At 37.5% G+C, this 15,407-nt stretch overlaps 1 long non-coding RNA gene across 1 annotated transcript; it reads left to right on the forward strand.

Annotated features, from left to right (window-relative positions):
• The first annotated feature begins 2,368 nt into the window (after positions 1–2,368).
• On the forward strand, positions 2,369–14,954 carry LOC114055839. The gene is made up of 4 exons (XR_003570842.1): positions 2,369–2,498; positions 11,418–11,473; positions 13,546–13,594; positions 14,625–14,954. It is a non-coding gene; the product is annotated as an uncharacterized LOC114055839 (long non-coding RNA).
• Positions 14,955–15,407: the final 453 nt, after the last annotated feature.

A 15,407-nucleotide genomic window follows, 5' to 3' on the forward strand; every position in this document is an offset into this window, starting at 1 on the left:
CTGTTGGAATTAGGATGATTAACTAATCTTTGATGCTTCTGTTTTTCAAGTGGGTAAGTACTCAGATTGCAAATATTTTTGCCTGAACCTGAGTACTTTCTTTGAGTGCTCACGTGTGCCTTTGAACTTGCTTTCCTTAACCATTTGTGATTATAAAACTTGTAGACACTTTCACCCAACTGATTGCTGAGGGACATGGATGCAGTCTGGGAACATTATTTTTTTAAAAAACAATACCCATCTATTGGATTACTGAGAACTCTCAGCTGAATTAATTGCTCTCAAATACTTGCATCTGAAGTGAAAATTTGGAAAGGGTGGTTAAATTTAATTTAAAGAGTTGAGATAACACTGTTGGGTTTAGTGTTTGTTTTTCTTTGCATCTACATAATTTTCTGGCTACTCTTAGTGTCTCCTTTCCTCCTCTTCTGAAGAAACTTGCTTTTATATCTCAGGCACTTTTTTGGTTTATATGTATATATACAAATGAATTTTAATAAGAACTGTAAGCTTTTAATGATTTAATGAATGCACACTGTTAAAAGGCAACTTAGTCAGTCATGGTATAAACTATTTAGGTGATCTTACACTTAGAGCTTCTTTGTGGAGTTGAGTAGTTCATCTGTTCATTCACAAATTTGAAATTTTATTCACTTATGGGATTTTTTTTCCCTGCTAAATGTATTTTTAATCATAGTGTGGTCATAGTTTATTCTGAGTATGTTATTCTGTAGTTTTCTATTTCAAAGAAAGCATGGCATTTTCAGAGAAGGTTATTGAAGTGAATGTAAAATAACTTTAAAAACATGTTTACCTGAAACATGTTTACATAGCTGAGAAAGGAGCACAATGATACAAAAATGCAGGAGTAAGAAATATTGCTTTTGCAGGGGGCTGTGGCACTGGAAAGTTCCTCACCGTTTATATCATCATGATTATATCATGAGATGGTGTTTAGATATTGGTTTGATGCACTGTGATAACCTGAACAGTTCATTTCTGAAGGAGGTGTATACATCTGCTAATTAGTTTACGATATCCGCCTTATGGCATCAAATCAGTTGGGCTGAACGTCTGATACAGGAAGCTGCTAAATAAACATACAGGTGTTCCTCCCAGCATGCAGATTTATAAGGAAATATTTTTATTATTGAACATCTATTTCTAGTGTCTTTGGCCGTGACATAAGAGAGAGTGAGTCGCATTTCAGAGCCTGCAGGTCTGAGGGTTTTTCCCACCAGTCAAAAGTGTGTTCTGTGTTCCTGGAATGGGAGGTGTGGCAGACCTGAGTGTGCACAAAGTGCTGAGCCAAAGGGAAAATATCACTGAATGTGGACATGTTGGAAGTGAAAAGGCAGCAGCCCTTGAGTTGTGCAGACAGAAGGGGAGAAAGAGGGAGGAGCTGCCCAAGGAATAGAATAATGTCAGCTATTTCTTGTGGGGCTAGGTTGATTGACTGTGCCTTGCTGAGTAAGTTAGGGCAATATGAGAGCATTATCCAGCATTTACTAGATAATGAAGATCATCTCCAGCTGTGCCTGTGTGTTTTCGCAAAAATCAAATAGAATGTCTTATTTTCTCACTTAAGTGATCTGTGATAGCTTCTTCCTGTCTTTTCCCACTACAACTAAAAAATAGGGAAATAAATTTTTAGAGATCTTGGAGCTAATAAACCTCTGGTTATTGCAATCTAGAAGAGTATAACAGAAAAGCTAACATTGTATGACTGCTTGGTACTTACTTCGCTAGCACCTGTTGATGGCCAATGCTGGAGGCAGACCTGAGAGCACAACACACTGATACCACCCCTCCAGCAGGGTCATTTTACCTGCCTATTATCAGACCTGTCCCAGACTAAAATGAGGTGTTAGGGGTGTTGTTTTCTCTAGCTTAGTAGTAGAAGGAATCTTCCCGGTCATAACATTTAGCTAGGTGCTGTTCTGTGCCTAGAGAGCACAGGTGAAATTTTGCAATATCTGGAAAAGAGGACAAGAAGGGTCCTTTTGGGGATTTCCCACAGCAGAACAGAAAGCTAAAGATGAGAGAAAAAGATGATGACTTCCAGAGCTGGGCGTGCCAGCAAATGAATCAAGAGGGAGAAAAAGCCAAAACCACCACCACCACCAAAACCTGGAATACCTTCCATATTTCAGTAAAGGATGTGGAAAGACTCCTGCCTTTCCAGGGGTTGTTGCCTTGGGAGCATGCTGAAACAAGGCACTGTGTATTGCACCACCTCTTTTGTTTTTTTTTTTCCTGGGCCAGTTCCCCTTTTGTTTTGGAACCATTTGGGAGGCCTGTTAGTCTCTGCTTTTATGATTTCATGTACTTAAAGAGGTCTCACTAAACCAAACAGCCCACAGTACCAGAGCACTAGAAGTTTTGCTTTGTACCTGCCAAGTGTTGAAGTACCACATTGTGGGCAGGGTGACAGACTGCTCTGAGAACATGCCAGAAGGGGAAAGAAAGAGGCAGCTGCCTGGATATAACAAATGAAGGTCAGGAGGATATGGGATGACAGAAAGGTACCCAAGCATGGTTGGTTGTTTTGTGTCCCATGAGGACTTCTCTGTTAAGGCTGGATACCAAGAGAAAACAGCTTGGGTTTTCTCAGACAAGGTGGGATCTGTGGTTCACCAAATGCTACCCAAAAAAATGGTGAATCATAAAGGATGTGTGTATTTTGACATTTTCCCCATCTATAAATACTGCTCTTACCTCACAGGACACAAACTTTGTTATATTCTAAGACTAGAGGGTCTTTTCTGGCTTTATGATCTGTCTTGCAGACTTGATAAGCTCTCCCTCAAGACCCTGTGAGATGATATTAGCCAATAGTGCTAACATCAAAGGTACTTTATTGAATATGATCAAGGAACCTGTAATGTCAATACAAGGGGTGTTTGTTTTGCAGCTTGTTGGCAGCCAGCCAGTTGCCATGCAGTTATGGAGCTCCTTAATGTTGAAGTGGCTTTAAAAGTGTGGTGAAAAAAGACTGATGGAAGGCCTACAGCTCTAGACTGTGCAGGAAAGGGATTGCTTGTGTATTAAAAGGTAATATTTTTTTGGTGTATGTTTTAAAGAGGGGGAAAGTAAAGCAAAAAAAGGAAGGGAAAAAAACCCCAACTGTATTTTGTCAGCTGTATATGCCAACCTGGCAACCAGTGAAAATTAGTGAAATGTTACCAGTGACCTCTTTTCTCAGGAAAGAGGAATAAATTAAATGAGGTAGAAAATTTAACATTAAATATACAGTAGAGTAGCAGAAAGTCTTGTGACCCTCCTTATTAGGAATTTCGTGCCTCTGGATTTGAGTCCTTCTTATCTTGGCAGGCAGAAACATGAGATGCTTCAGTCCTGACTTGATTCCCACAGTGAGGGCTGAAAGTAGCAGCTGCCCACGTGAATGACCAGAGGTTGAATTCTTCAACTGTAAATTATGCATTCAAAGGAAGCTTAACAGCAAGTTACTGTGCCATTTGTCATGTTTATGTCCCAGTGGAGACTAGGCTTGTGAGAAGTCCTAGCACCTGTGTACCTTGGGCAGTCACACACCTTGTTTATGGGTGTTTGTTCTGCTACCATGCAGGCAAATCAGCTTAGAACTGCAGTGATATTGCCAGTGTTATCTTCTAATGGTGTCAAAGGTAGGGGGCTGTCTGAAGGCTGTTTGGATGAGACAGCTGAAAAACAAACAGTAAAGTTTTGTCTCTAAAGTGAGATTGTAGAGCCATGCTGCAAGAGTTGGTGTATATCCAACTGCGTAAAGACCAGATAGAGATGGAGGCATAGAATATCTGCAGTAGGGACAGATTATTTTTTCTCAGTTTTCTATGTGAATGGATGCTATTCAAGTTATTGTGTTGTCTCCTTGGATTAGGTATGTTAATTTATTTACATTCAAAAACTGTGTGTATCAGTCTCTGCTACTGCTCCATCACCTATATGAAATAAACATGTGAATTGTAGAATTCAACCTTCCCTTCACCCTGCTTTCTCAGTCCAAAACCAAAAAATCCCCCAGTTAAAACTTTCAGCTCCCCTGAAGTGAATGAAGTAAGACTTCATTGGTTTGGCATATTATCAGCTCATGCTGTTGTTACCCATAAAAACAGGGATAAATTGTGAATAGCACACAGTGCACGGGAGCAGAGAGTGAGGCCTGAAGGGAGTGTCAGTGAAAGCTCCTCATCTTATTGCAGTTGCTGGCACAGAAATGAGAAAACTTTGGTTTACGCTATTATAATCTTAATGCTTTTATATTAATATTGTTTACAAACTCTGAACTCTATCTTAATGTTGCAAAATGAGTTTACACAAAGCCTTGAAAGTGCAGGATGAAAGCAAGATTCTCTGCCCTGACACGGGGCGTTGTGGCATGTCACTGGCAGGCCGGAGAGAGGAAAGGGGATGTTTGTTTCTGTGCACATTTTCTTGTGGAGGGAGAGAAGGAACTCATGATAGCTGACAAGCTGGTGTTTAGCATTCACACTGACAAATAGATGCATATCCATGTACGAGAAATTTCCAAACAAGCTCTTAGTGATGTATAAAAATAAACAGTCAATGCCTGTGGTCTGATAAGGGCATCTATTTACTTATGGTTTTGAAATGTGCGTGTTGAAATCTGGTTCTTATTTTGTTACAACTGCATCATTCTGATATCAAAAAGATGAGCTATTTCTCATTTTAGTGGTTTCCACATTCATTGTTTTAAAAATGAAACTAAACCGTATAAAATGGCTTTTTCTTTACAAGGCTATTTGCGTGCACAGTTTCATTAAAATGTGCTAATTTAAGGATTTTTGCAAGAAAAGTAGTCTTTATGGTCTTTACAGTCTTTTAAAACTGGCAAATGTACTCATTAACTGAAAAAGATTATGAAATAAAATTTCTAATTAAAACAAAATGTTTAAATAAGTTCTTAGTGTCTATATTAAAACTTTTAATTTGAATTTAGATTATATCCATAGCTTTAGTTGATCTAAAAGTATAAAACTGAAAAACATTAAATAAGTAACTGCTTTTTTGAGACTAGTAAATGCAGAAAATCAGACATATTTTTGCAATGGAAAAATTCTGTGTGGGTTCTACATTTGAATGTTTATCTCATTTGAATTTCTTGCATGAGAAAATGGATGAGATGTTTTATGAATTAGAAAAGTGAAAAGAAAACATAAACCATAGGATGAACTTGTCTGATGTTTAAACACAAACATTAAATAGCTGAACAGTCTCAACATAATACTAAAAAAACTTATAATTATGCATTGAAAGTAGAATTAAAGCTTTTTTCACTAAATGCTTTAAAAACATTACTGATAATCATCTTCTGATTTTTAGAGGATAAAAAAAAATCTAATGAAAAATAGAAACCTGGGATTTCAGAATTTTCCTTTTATATACTCTCCTAAATAAGTAAAGAAAATAAAAATAGCTAGTCACCTACTTACGTTATTGTCTTTGTTGCCCCTTTTTTTTGAGAGGTTCTGGATACTGGGGGTTTTTTTCCCCTACAGCAAGTTCTTCAGTCTCTTCTCTCTTACTAACCTTTCTAACTGCTGTAGCAGTCAAGTAAGCCCAAGTGGTTCTCATTCTTAGGCCATAAAAAGCTTTCTAATAATGAAATTAATTGTGAATTCCCACTTAGATTTTAGCTGTTCAGCCAATTTTTGGTATTGTCCTCTTTCTTTACAAATTCCGTTCTTTACTTTTCCTGTACTCCTGTAATATGGAACATCTTACAAAAACGAAATGGCTGTATTTGAATCCATGTTCCAACCAGATGATCTGGATTTGTGGCATCTCAATCTAAAGATAGATTGCTTTAAAAGTTCTGTTTCATTTTACTTGAAAAGCCCCCCCCCGCAAATTAGCACATTTAGTAACATCAGCTACATAACAACAGTGTTTTCAGTCTTATTATTCATGCATTTGTAATGTTTTTCGTTGGAGGGAGAGGAGATATTGACTGTTGTGTTTATGCAGTGGCAGAGCCATTCCATAATCAAGTGATGTTAATAAACATGAACTGATTAGAGTGCCCTTTTCCCCCTCTGAGTCTCTCAGAGCCACAGAGACCAGCCTTGATAGTGCTCCTGGCTGCCACACAAACTGTAGCTGAGGTTCTGGGCTGGACATGGTTTTCAGTGCCAGAGCTCTGGGCTGTTTGGATGTAGATTCTTGGATCAGCTGATTCTCTCTAAACCCTGATCATTCATTTTGCTGTCTTGTTCATGAATGCCTCTGAGCTAACCTTTCTGGATGAAAAGAATTTCTTTTTAATCTAAATTTAATCCACTCCTCTCTATGATTAATTTGACTGAGTGGAATCCTGTGGTTGTGAACAGCCTTCTATTTTCAACTGGAAAAAAGTTTTGAAATAGATATTTTACTGTTTCTTTTCCCTTTGATTGCAGATAGTATGCCTATTACTCAGTAAATACTTCTTTTCAACTTTGGTCCTTACAGGCTCTATTTAACATCCTCCCAGTAGTGTTAGTAACCTGTGTTTTTTGAGGTCAGAGAATATCCCCAATGATATTATATTATATTCTTTTTCAGAATTAGCTATTGTTACTGATGCTGTAAAGGCATTTCTGTGACCTTTAGCCATCACTCTTGATCTGCACGATTTGATTTAAATAAAAGTACTTCTCTTTTTTCGGGGGGCGGGGGGCAATCTTTAGCCTTCTGTATGGAAATTGGTTTGTATTTTCATCTAAAAACAGGTCACAGTTTAAAATTTTTGAGTCCTTTAGTTATCTTTTACCGCAAATTAAGTTTGGGCATGTTCCATGAAATAGTGGTCTGTATAACCAGTTACCAGCCTGTGTGATGTACAGGTTCTTCTGCTGCAGCTGTCCTAGTTCTCTTCTTTATAACAAATAAGTAAACTAGGTGAGAGTGTACAATATTTGTAATAATTTAAAGCATATGTCAGTATTGACACACACTGATTTTCTGGACTGCTAAGATATTCTTAGTCACTATCTAAGGAGACACCAGTTCATTAAATATTTTACTGCAATTTTGAAGAATGGCGTAGATGAATAATTACCCTAATAAGGTTAAAATATATTGTTGTTAGTGTGGTGTCAGTTTAAGTTGTCAATTGGATGGATTGCCAGAGTCCTCTGGAAAATGAAACAAACATCAAATTTCCCCGAAAAGCCAGGAGATAGTGGCTCTTGGAAAAACCAGAGCTTTCACATGTTTTACAGTTTTTAAGAAATACTTACTTTTTTAACTTTCTTGTAATTCAACAGAACATGGGATGATTCAGAACAATGGACTGTGTATAACTGTACTACCTATTCATCTTGTAACAGTTATATTGCATAGAAAAAGATCAGGTTGTGTTTTTTTTTTTTTTTCCTTGCTGTGAAGTTTTCAGTAAAGACCAGTTTAATCTTAGCATGGGAAAGAGCATATACTGACCTTTTTGGTCACATCTGCTGCCACCACACACTCAGGACGGTTTTGGGTTTTTTCTCTAGGCGAGAATTGTACACCTAATTTTAAGTTCTTTGAGATATTATCTCCTTCAACAGCATTGGGCAGATATTTGTAAACCTTCTCCTGAATGAGTCTTTTCTTTTTTCTTCCTTTTTTTTTTAGTTTGCTCTTTTATTTTAGATTTTCTTTTTCTTTGCTTGCTTTTTTTTTTTTTTTTTGAAAAGGTGGAAGTGGTAAGAAACCGTTAAACCAGTGGTTAAGAAGGTAGGTGTCTGTGGGTATTGATGGGAAATAGTCGTTAGAGGAAAGCTGCATCACCACACAGGAAGAAGCACAAAACTCTTGAAAGCATTTTCTCCAGCTGTTGCGGAAGAACAATTCAGACAGTAGAACCTGAAAGCCACAGATCTTATACCTCACTGCTAGCTGAGAGGGTCCTTCCAGAAAAAGGACTGATTAGCTGCAGTCTTTTAACAGCTCTCTCTCAAAGGCTCAGCAGTTTCACAGAAAAGATAGGTTTAACAGTAGGGAAACAATAAATTACAAATGCATAATTTAATTTATACAGGATGGTCTTCAAGTTTTGCAGTGAAAAACACAAACTATGAAAGAAAGTAGGGAATCTTTGATTTTTGAAACAAAATAGGGCTCCGTAATTTATTGCAAACCTGTTTGCCGCTGAAACATTCTGCAAAAATTACAGCCAGTTAAACTTCTGCAAAAATTACATTTAAAACCATTTATGAGTGTAAATAACTGCCCTTACCCCAGACACACACTTTCTTTATTCTTTCAGCTATTACATTCTGCATTAAGGCCTGAGCAAATTTCCCTGTGACTTGCAGTCATTCAGTTATCTGCAGGAACTGTGAGCTGGCAGCTCGGTGTTCATCTTTCTCCTCCTGCTTCCCCCAGTCTGTCTCAAAATAGACAGACTATTTTTCCCATATAAATGTCCAGTGCTCTGCCATCAAGTAACTTCAACACTTATTTCCCATGACATGTTGTTGGTAGCTACTCTGCTTCTAAAAGATTGCCCACTAGCACGCTTGGAATAAATATTTGCAACCTTTCTTTGAAGTATGTATTTGGAGACAAAGCAGACCAGCATGCGCTTTAAGCCAATATTTTTCTTTCAAGTGAGATTCAAGGGAAGCAATAGTATAGTTTATAAGAGTAGTACACGATTCACTTAACTGATGGTGCATTTTATAGTCCCACTCCTTTTACTGACCTGTTACATCATCACAGGCAAGGTATTTTATCTCTGCTTTTGTCCTTCTCAAGGCAAGGCTGGTGACTATTTTTTCCGTTTTTATATCTTGAAGCAACATTTAGTAAATTCTGTCTCGTGTAGTGAATGTGTGTTCCTGTATGGTGTCAGCTAAAGAGAAGGACCCCAGGGTAAGAGAGGACACAGTATAGTCTAGGGTTCTGTGTGATATTTAGCCTCAGTAAGAATAATCTTAGGAAAAGCAGTTTTTCCACCATGTAGGCAACACCAGGACTGTAAAAACACATAGATGATGGCGCATTTGGTATGCATTAGCTTGACTTTAATGCCCTGACCCAGAAACACTCTCATACTGACAATCTGGTTTTTATGTGAAAGAAAAAAGTAATGGGGCTGGTATATACCTACCATAGGACAGATGTTGCTATTTGATACCAAGAACCAAATCGACTCTGCTGTCTTTACTGGAAATCCTATTTAATGTTTTGCTTGTGTTAATATTTCCATGTGCTGATCCTCCTGGGCAACACCTCAAAGTACTTGTATTTCATCACTAAAAAATTTCAGTCTTGTTGGAAATCATTGGGATTTGAATTTTTGAGGTTGGTTGTTATGTTTTGTTTCAAGTTTCAGCAATTACTACATCAGAGCAATACATAAAACAAGGGATTTAACTTCTTTGGGCAGATATCCAAAAGGTATGTGGTCTGAAACTTGGGAAACAAGGCATGACTCTTTTCTGTGCCACAGATACCAATGTCATTTTAGCAAGCCATTTAATATTTCTGTTCCTCACATCTCCACTAAGGAAAGGAAAATGGTGGTATTTCTCTGCTTGGAAATGCCCCCTTACAGAGGCTACTGTCTTTATGATTGGTTGTAAAATGTCTTTGGTTGCCTTGTTTCCAGACACACTGTTCTCACATACTGAACCAGTATTATAACTTTAGAGAAGAGTCCTGCCAAGGTCTGCACCTAGGTGGGTACATCAGGTGCTGTTGCTGTTCACAAAGGGTCACTTCAGAAGTATTTTAAAGGCAACGAGATACTGTGTCATTGATGTTTTACCTCTTCTAATTCAAACACTAAAAGAAAACAAGTACCGAGATTTGTGTCACTTCCACAGAGGGGATAGGAGTAAAGATGATGCCCTTCTGTGCCTGTACACTTCATACATGAGCATGATGATACACTGGAGATGGATATTCTTATGAGAACAGATGGTATTTGTCCATAGTTCAGGCAGCCTGTGAAAGGCAAAAAACTTCTGAAACTCTTCCAAGAATAATGACCTGTTCCCCAAGACAAACTTATTCAGGATGCAGTTACCAGACAAAATTCAGCATTCTCTATTAAGAGAAGCAGTTTGAGCAAAGGCAGTTATTCCATGCTATGACATTTTGAAAATGAAATTGATGGATTCTTCTCACGTCTGGAGCAGGCACTAATGGAAACTCTTGGGAATGTGCTGAGACCATTTGAACAAGCTGCTGAAACAGCACAGTCAAGCCAAGTCACACCACCCCTTCTTATTCTGTGACTGTTGATGCATGACTCCTCCCCACCACCCTTGAAGTCATCCAACAAGGAGTCATATTTGTTGCCAAAACATTTAGGGCAGAGGAAAAGAGGATGCAGGATATTTAAAACATTTTTCAGATTTAGGAAAAAGTCTCCATTTTTATGGGAGTTTGCTTCTAAATCCCTTTCTTTGAAAAAGCTGCTGGAAATTTAGTGTCAGGGGTAACAAGACTAAGTGACCAAATATATCTGAAGAGTTGTGGAACACTCATATTCCTCTGGCTACCATTACTTCTGTCAATCTTCTTTGAAACATTGCTCAGGGGGGTAGGCAGACAAAACTGTATTTGTTAATGCAAGCAAAGGGAAGAGTCACATCCTTTTGCTGTCCTTTGCCTTTGCTAACTCGTTGAGCCCAACTTAAAACAGAATTCAAATACTTGTCTGATGGGATTTCAAATAAACCATCTGGCTAACTAATGTGATAATTAAGTGCCTTGAATTCCATCCCACTAATTTGTCATTTAAAACAACAATAACAAGACCTTAGTAGTTGAGGCTTTTTTAATTTTATTTTTTGTTAATTCTATGCAGGTCAAGTTTAAATCTCAAAGCCTGAGTAGCTAGGCCGTCAGACAGACTCTTCTTTTTTAATTTCTGATACACATTTGTTAAAATTGCTCAGATACTATAAAGACCTGGATAACTAGTCTTTAAACAAAAAACAAACCAAAATGAAACAAATAAAACACAACCACCCCCCAAACCAAAACCAAAACCAACCAAACAAACAAACCAAAAAAAACCAAAACAAAACAAAGTAAAACCTCCTCAAAATTCAAGAGCCTGCTTTAGAAAGGAAATTTATTTCTGAACATGAATTTATTATTCCTTAATTTCACTGAATGGATAGGATAGCTTTCTTGTATTGTTTGCAAACTCTTCATAAACTCTGTGCAGGTGAATTTGTTTTGTGGTTGTTCCCTGTTCACACTTGTATCTATTTGAAAACACATAGCTAAAATTTTGAATGGTTCCAGTACAAATGGTGGAATTTTTCAGATTTTAATGTAGTTTAATGCTATGTAAATATTGTGGAGTGATAGTGTTATAGAGCACTGACCGAAAGTTGGGCCTCTCTGTGCTAGAGGATAAGACCAACACAGGACTGAAGAAATTTCCCCAGTGTTTGCTTTTTACACAGACCCCTCTGAACACAGTACACACTGTTCCTCACAGTACCCTCCAATAGAGCAGTTGGTGAGTTGCTGAGTGACTGAGAAGTGCTGGCTTAAACCAATAATTCTACTAAACTTAGTGAGGAAACTTGTGATATGGTGTTATTAGAAAAATAATCTCTTCCCATCTTCTATTGATTTTTTCATTGGTACAAAAAGAGTTTGTTTTTTGTGGAAATCACATAACCTACATGTGATCTTTGTAAAGCATTAGGTAGTGTGTGTGTTTCTGGGTGTCTGAGACCTATGGAATATTTCCTTTTAGCTGATATATTATAGGGAATGAAGTCAAATAGGTGTTTGATTAAAAAAACAAACAAACAAATAAACAAACAAAAAAAACCACCAGAATTACACAGGTGCTGGCATGAAAGTCACGAGAGTATTCCTGCTTGTGCAGGGAAGTTGGACTAGATGACCTCCAGTAGTCACTTCTAACCTTTCCCGTTCTATGATTCTGTGATTCCTGATCATTACACTTGTGAAGAGGTATCCATAAAGCTAAGGATTAAAAAGGTCTGCAAAAGCATTATCAGACTCTATGTTTAAACCAATCATACAGCAAGCAAACTGCTGTTTTGACCAGAGAGTTGGACCAGATGACCTTCAGAGCTCGTTTCCAAATTAAGCCATTCTGTGTCAGATGTATTTTAGTTAACATTACCCTGCCCACTAGTCTTGGTTACCTGAAAACAGAACTCCTTGTGGGGGTGCTCTTGATTTTGGTGAGTTATCCTGAAATTAAGGAGAGAGTGAAGAGAGGATCCCGGAAGACTCAGATATTTGGGGTAATTACCTGACATGTGGGAACACAAGTTGAGGTCTGACCTTTGATTCGGAAAATGAGTGGACCACTTCTCTTAATCTTCCTTTATTTTAATTGGTTGTGAAAGGTCTGTTTGATTTTGATGTGTAACAAAAACAAATTATGGAACATCAAAAAAAAATGTTGCAAATCTGGCAATTCCTGGTTTCTTGCCAGCTGTACTCAACTGGACCTAGTTAGGGGAAAACAGACCTTATGTAGCCCTATTGTTTCCTTTTCTCTCCTGACCATAATAGAGAATTGCTTCATGATATTTCTTTCAAATTATTTCATTCTAATTAGGAATGTCTATTAGTTACTTCAGCATACCTCTTAAGAGGTACATATGTACTTATGGTTTCTCAGCTATTTTAGGTAAATTAGGATTTATGTTTCCCTCAAAACTGGGCTGAGGGGGAGGCAGTCCAAAGAGCTTATAAGGACTAATATAGTGATCTATCCAGTTTAAAATCTGAACCAAAAATATGAAAAGTTATCACAAGAATTTCAATAATAAGGGTAAACATTTTTATATTCTGAGGGTAGATAGACATAAGTGTCTATCTACCGTAAGAAAAGGCAGGGCAATCTCATATGATTCATTCTTCAGCTGTACTAAAATAGAAGGGGCAGATAGATAGAGTGAAGGAAATTCAAAACAAATTTTTTTCTGGGGAAGAGTCAAATATATAAACCTTCCACATCCCAGCTGAATGCCCAAACCAAAGGTGTCTATAGAAACCACTTCTTCTGTAGCCCAATAAATTTTTGAGGTCAAGAGACTAAGTAGCTCACTGCATGAGCCTCAACAAATGAGAACTATGATCTCACTCGGTGTTGGATAAAATGAGGGAGCAGCAGGCTGCCAGAAAAATAGCTGTACTTCTTACTGGTTCAGTGAATGTAGCTCTGAATAAATGTTGACGAGACAGTGTCTCTCAAAAGTAAGATGGAACCAAATTAGGACCCATTATTAGGAAAAACACCATGTTACAATTTACAGTCTAGTCCTAAACTGAATAGTTATCATATGCTGCCAATACTCGTTTTGCTCTTCTGTGAAGCAGGTCTGGGATTTAACATCTTGAGATTGACTTAATCTGAAACATATGTGTTTTCTTTTATTTCACATATGTGTTCTGCATTTCCCTTTTTCCAAGAGCTAGGATCAGCATGATAGTATGCTGTGATGAGAGAAATACAGAGAACATTGTTGTGATACAGCTATAGAAGCAATATGGGACCTACAATAAAATATGTTTCTTTTGTGAGTTTATTTTGCTGTGCAGGCTAGCGTTTGTTAAGATTAGAAAACGAAAGTTTCACCTATTGGTCATGGTAAGTGTGTGTATGTGTGTTCCATCCCCCAAAAAAGCTTTAATAACTTAACTTTTGCTGCAAATTTTGGTATATATTCAGTTGAAGCAGCCTGAAATGATAAACCCTCAGCATGTGTCTGTCTTCTGCCATGGGAATGCTGTGAAGGAGGATTCTGTCACAAAGCTTGGGATCTCTTAGATTTTTTGGGGGGTCTTTGTGTCTGGATCTGTATAAATGTAGCATTTTAAGAGAAAGGACTGAAAGGTTTCCTCAAATAAAAGGCTGATTTATAGCACTAGTTTATCAAAGTGGAATAAAAAAATGTATATAACTTGAAAAGAATTTTCATGTAAAGATGTCATTTCCCTTCAGTACTAAAATATAAGTATATCCCATAATATTTTCTTTTGTTATGTAGAGCTACGTTCCAGTATAGTACAAAATAAATTAAATCCCCTGTCATAACAATGCAGTATATGCAATTTTAGCAGAATTGTTTGTCCAACATGATTTTCTTTCTAGTCAGGAAACCCCCAACTGCCATGATGAAACTGTCTTTTCTGGCAAAAGAAGCTCCCTTGATCAGTGCTACTTACCCACAAGGGATTTTCTTTTGTCTTGTTTGGTCATAATGTTGTCTTACAGTGTGAAACTAGTTCAGTATGGTAAATGAAGTCTCAGCTGAAAACTCATTTTGTAGCACAGTGCCTCTGCCCAGTGTGTTGTTTCCCTTTGCTAGAACCTGTGCTTTTAAATAAGTGAATATGGAAAGTACATTTGAATTATAAATAGCCTGTAAAGGAAAATCCATAAAAAAGAGTTGCTGTCTTTTCTGAAATGCATCAAACCTCTGTGTTTGAACTGTCTCATTTGCATGGAAACTCCTCTTTACCCTAGTGAGAATTCAAGGGAATTTATTGGACATATTTTGAGCATGCTCACTGATGCTAGGGAGTAAAGACAGGTTATCTAAAACAAACCTTCTATTTGATCTAATCTAGTTTTCTTCACAAGACTACAGTTGTAAAATTCTCTTTTATTATAACAGGCACATAACAAGTCTGGGAAGGGCATTAAATTCTGCTGTATAATTAATATTGGACGTACAGTCTCTGTGCTGCTACTCCAAATGGAACAGTAAAGAATTGCAAAAAAAGGAAAAAAAACTAAGCCCCTGATGTCATCTTGCATAAATTGAATGAAGGAGGATTTTCAACACCTGACTAAAGAAGAAGAAGAAAGGGTATAGGAAGACACTAGAGGGTCAGCTGCTCTACTGCCTGAGAGAGGGTGAGCTCTGTACTTTGCTGAGTGCTGATCAAACACACAGTGAGGCAGAGGGGCAGCCATGCAGCCTCACCTTCACCAGAATATGAAATATATAATGGGAGAAATGTTCAACACTTCCAGATGTTCTCTCATTCTTTATTCTCCAGGTTGAACAGGGTCTCGAGTCAGGGTTTTGATTCTAGCTTGTGTAGATCAAACTACACAGGTCTAGCCAAGATTTGCCTCAAGAACGTTATTTTGTGAAACTTTTCAGCCTCTAAAATGGAAATCCTCATGCAACCCGCACTGCTGTGCAGCAGACATGGCCTCTGCTGAAAGAATAGTACATAAAGTCTACATTGTTTATCAGTAGTATATGTATGGTGTTTAATTTGGTTGTTCTAAGAGCGCACACCTAAGTTAAATTTGCAAAATAAGAGTTGACTGGTGATTTGTTGTTATGTCTTAAACCAGCAAAATGGGTTCTTCACAGCACAGTTTCAAAATCTGCAGTCAGAAACTTTACAGAAACATGCTTAATATACAACATTTCACAATTAAT

Source organism: Empidonax traillii, unplaced genomic scaffold (genome assembly GCF_003031625.1).
Source record: "Empidonax traillii isolate 1590-97213 ecotype Southwest subspecies unplaced genomic scaffold, ASM303162v1 scaffold69:size3087049, whole genome shotgun sequence".
In the NCBI taxonomy this organism is placed as follows: Eukaryota; Metazoa; Chordata; class Aves; order Passeriformes; family Tyrannidae; genus Empidonax; species Empidonax traillii.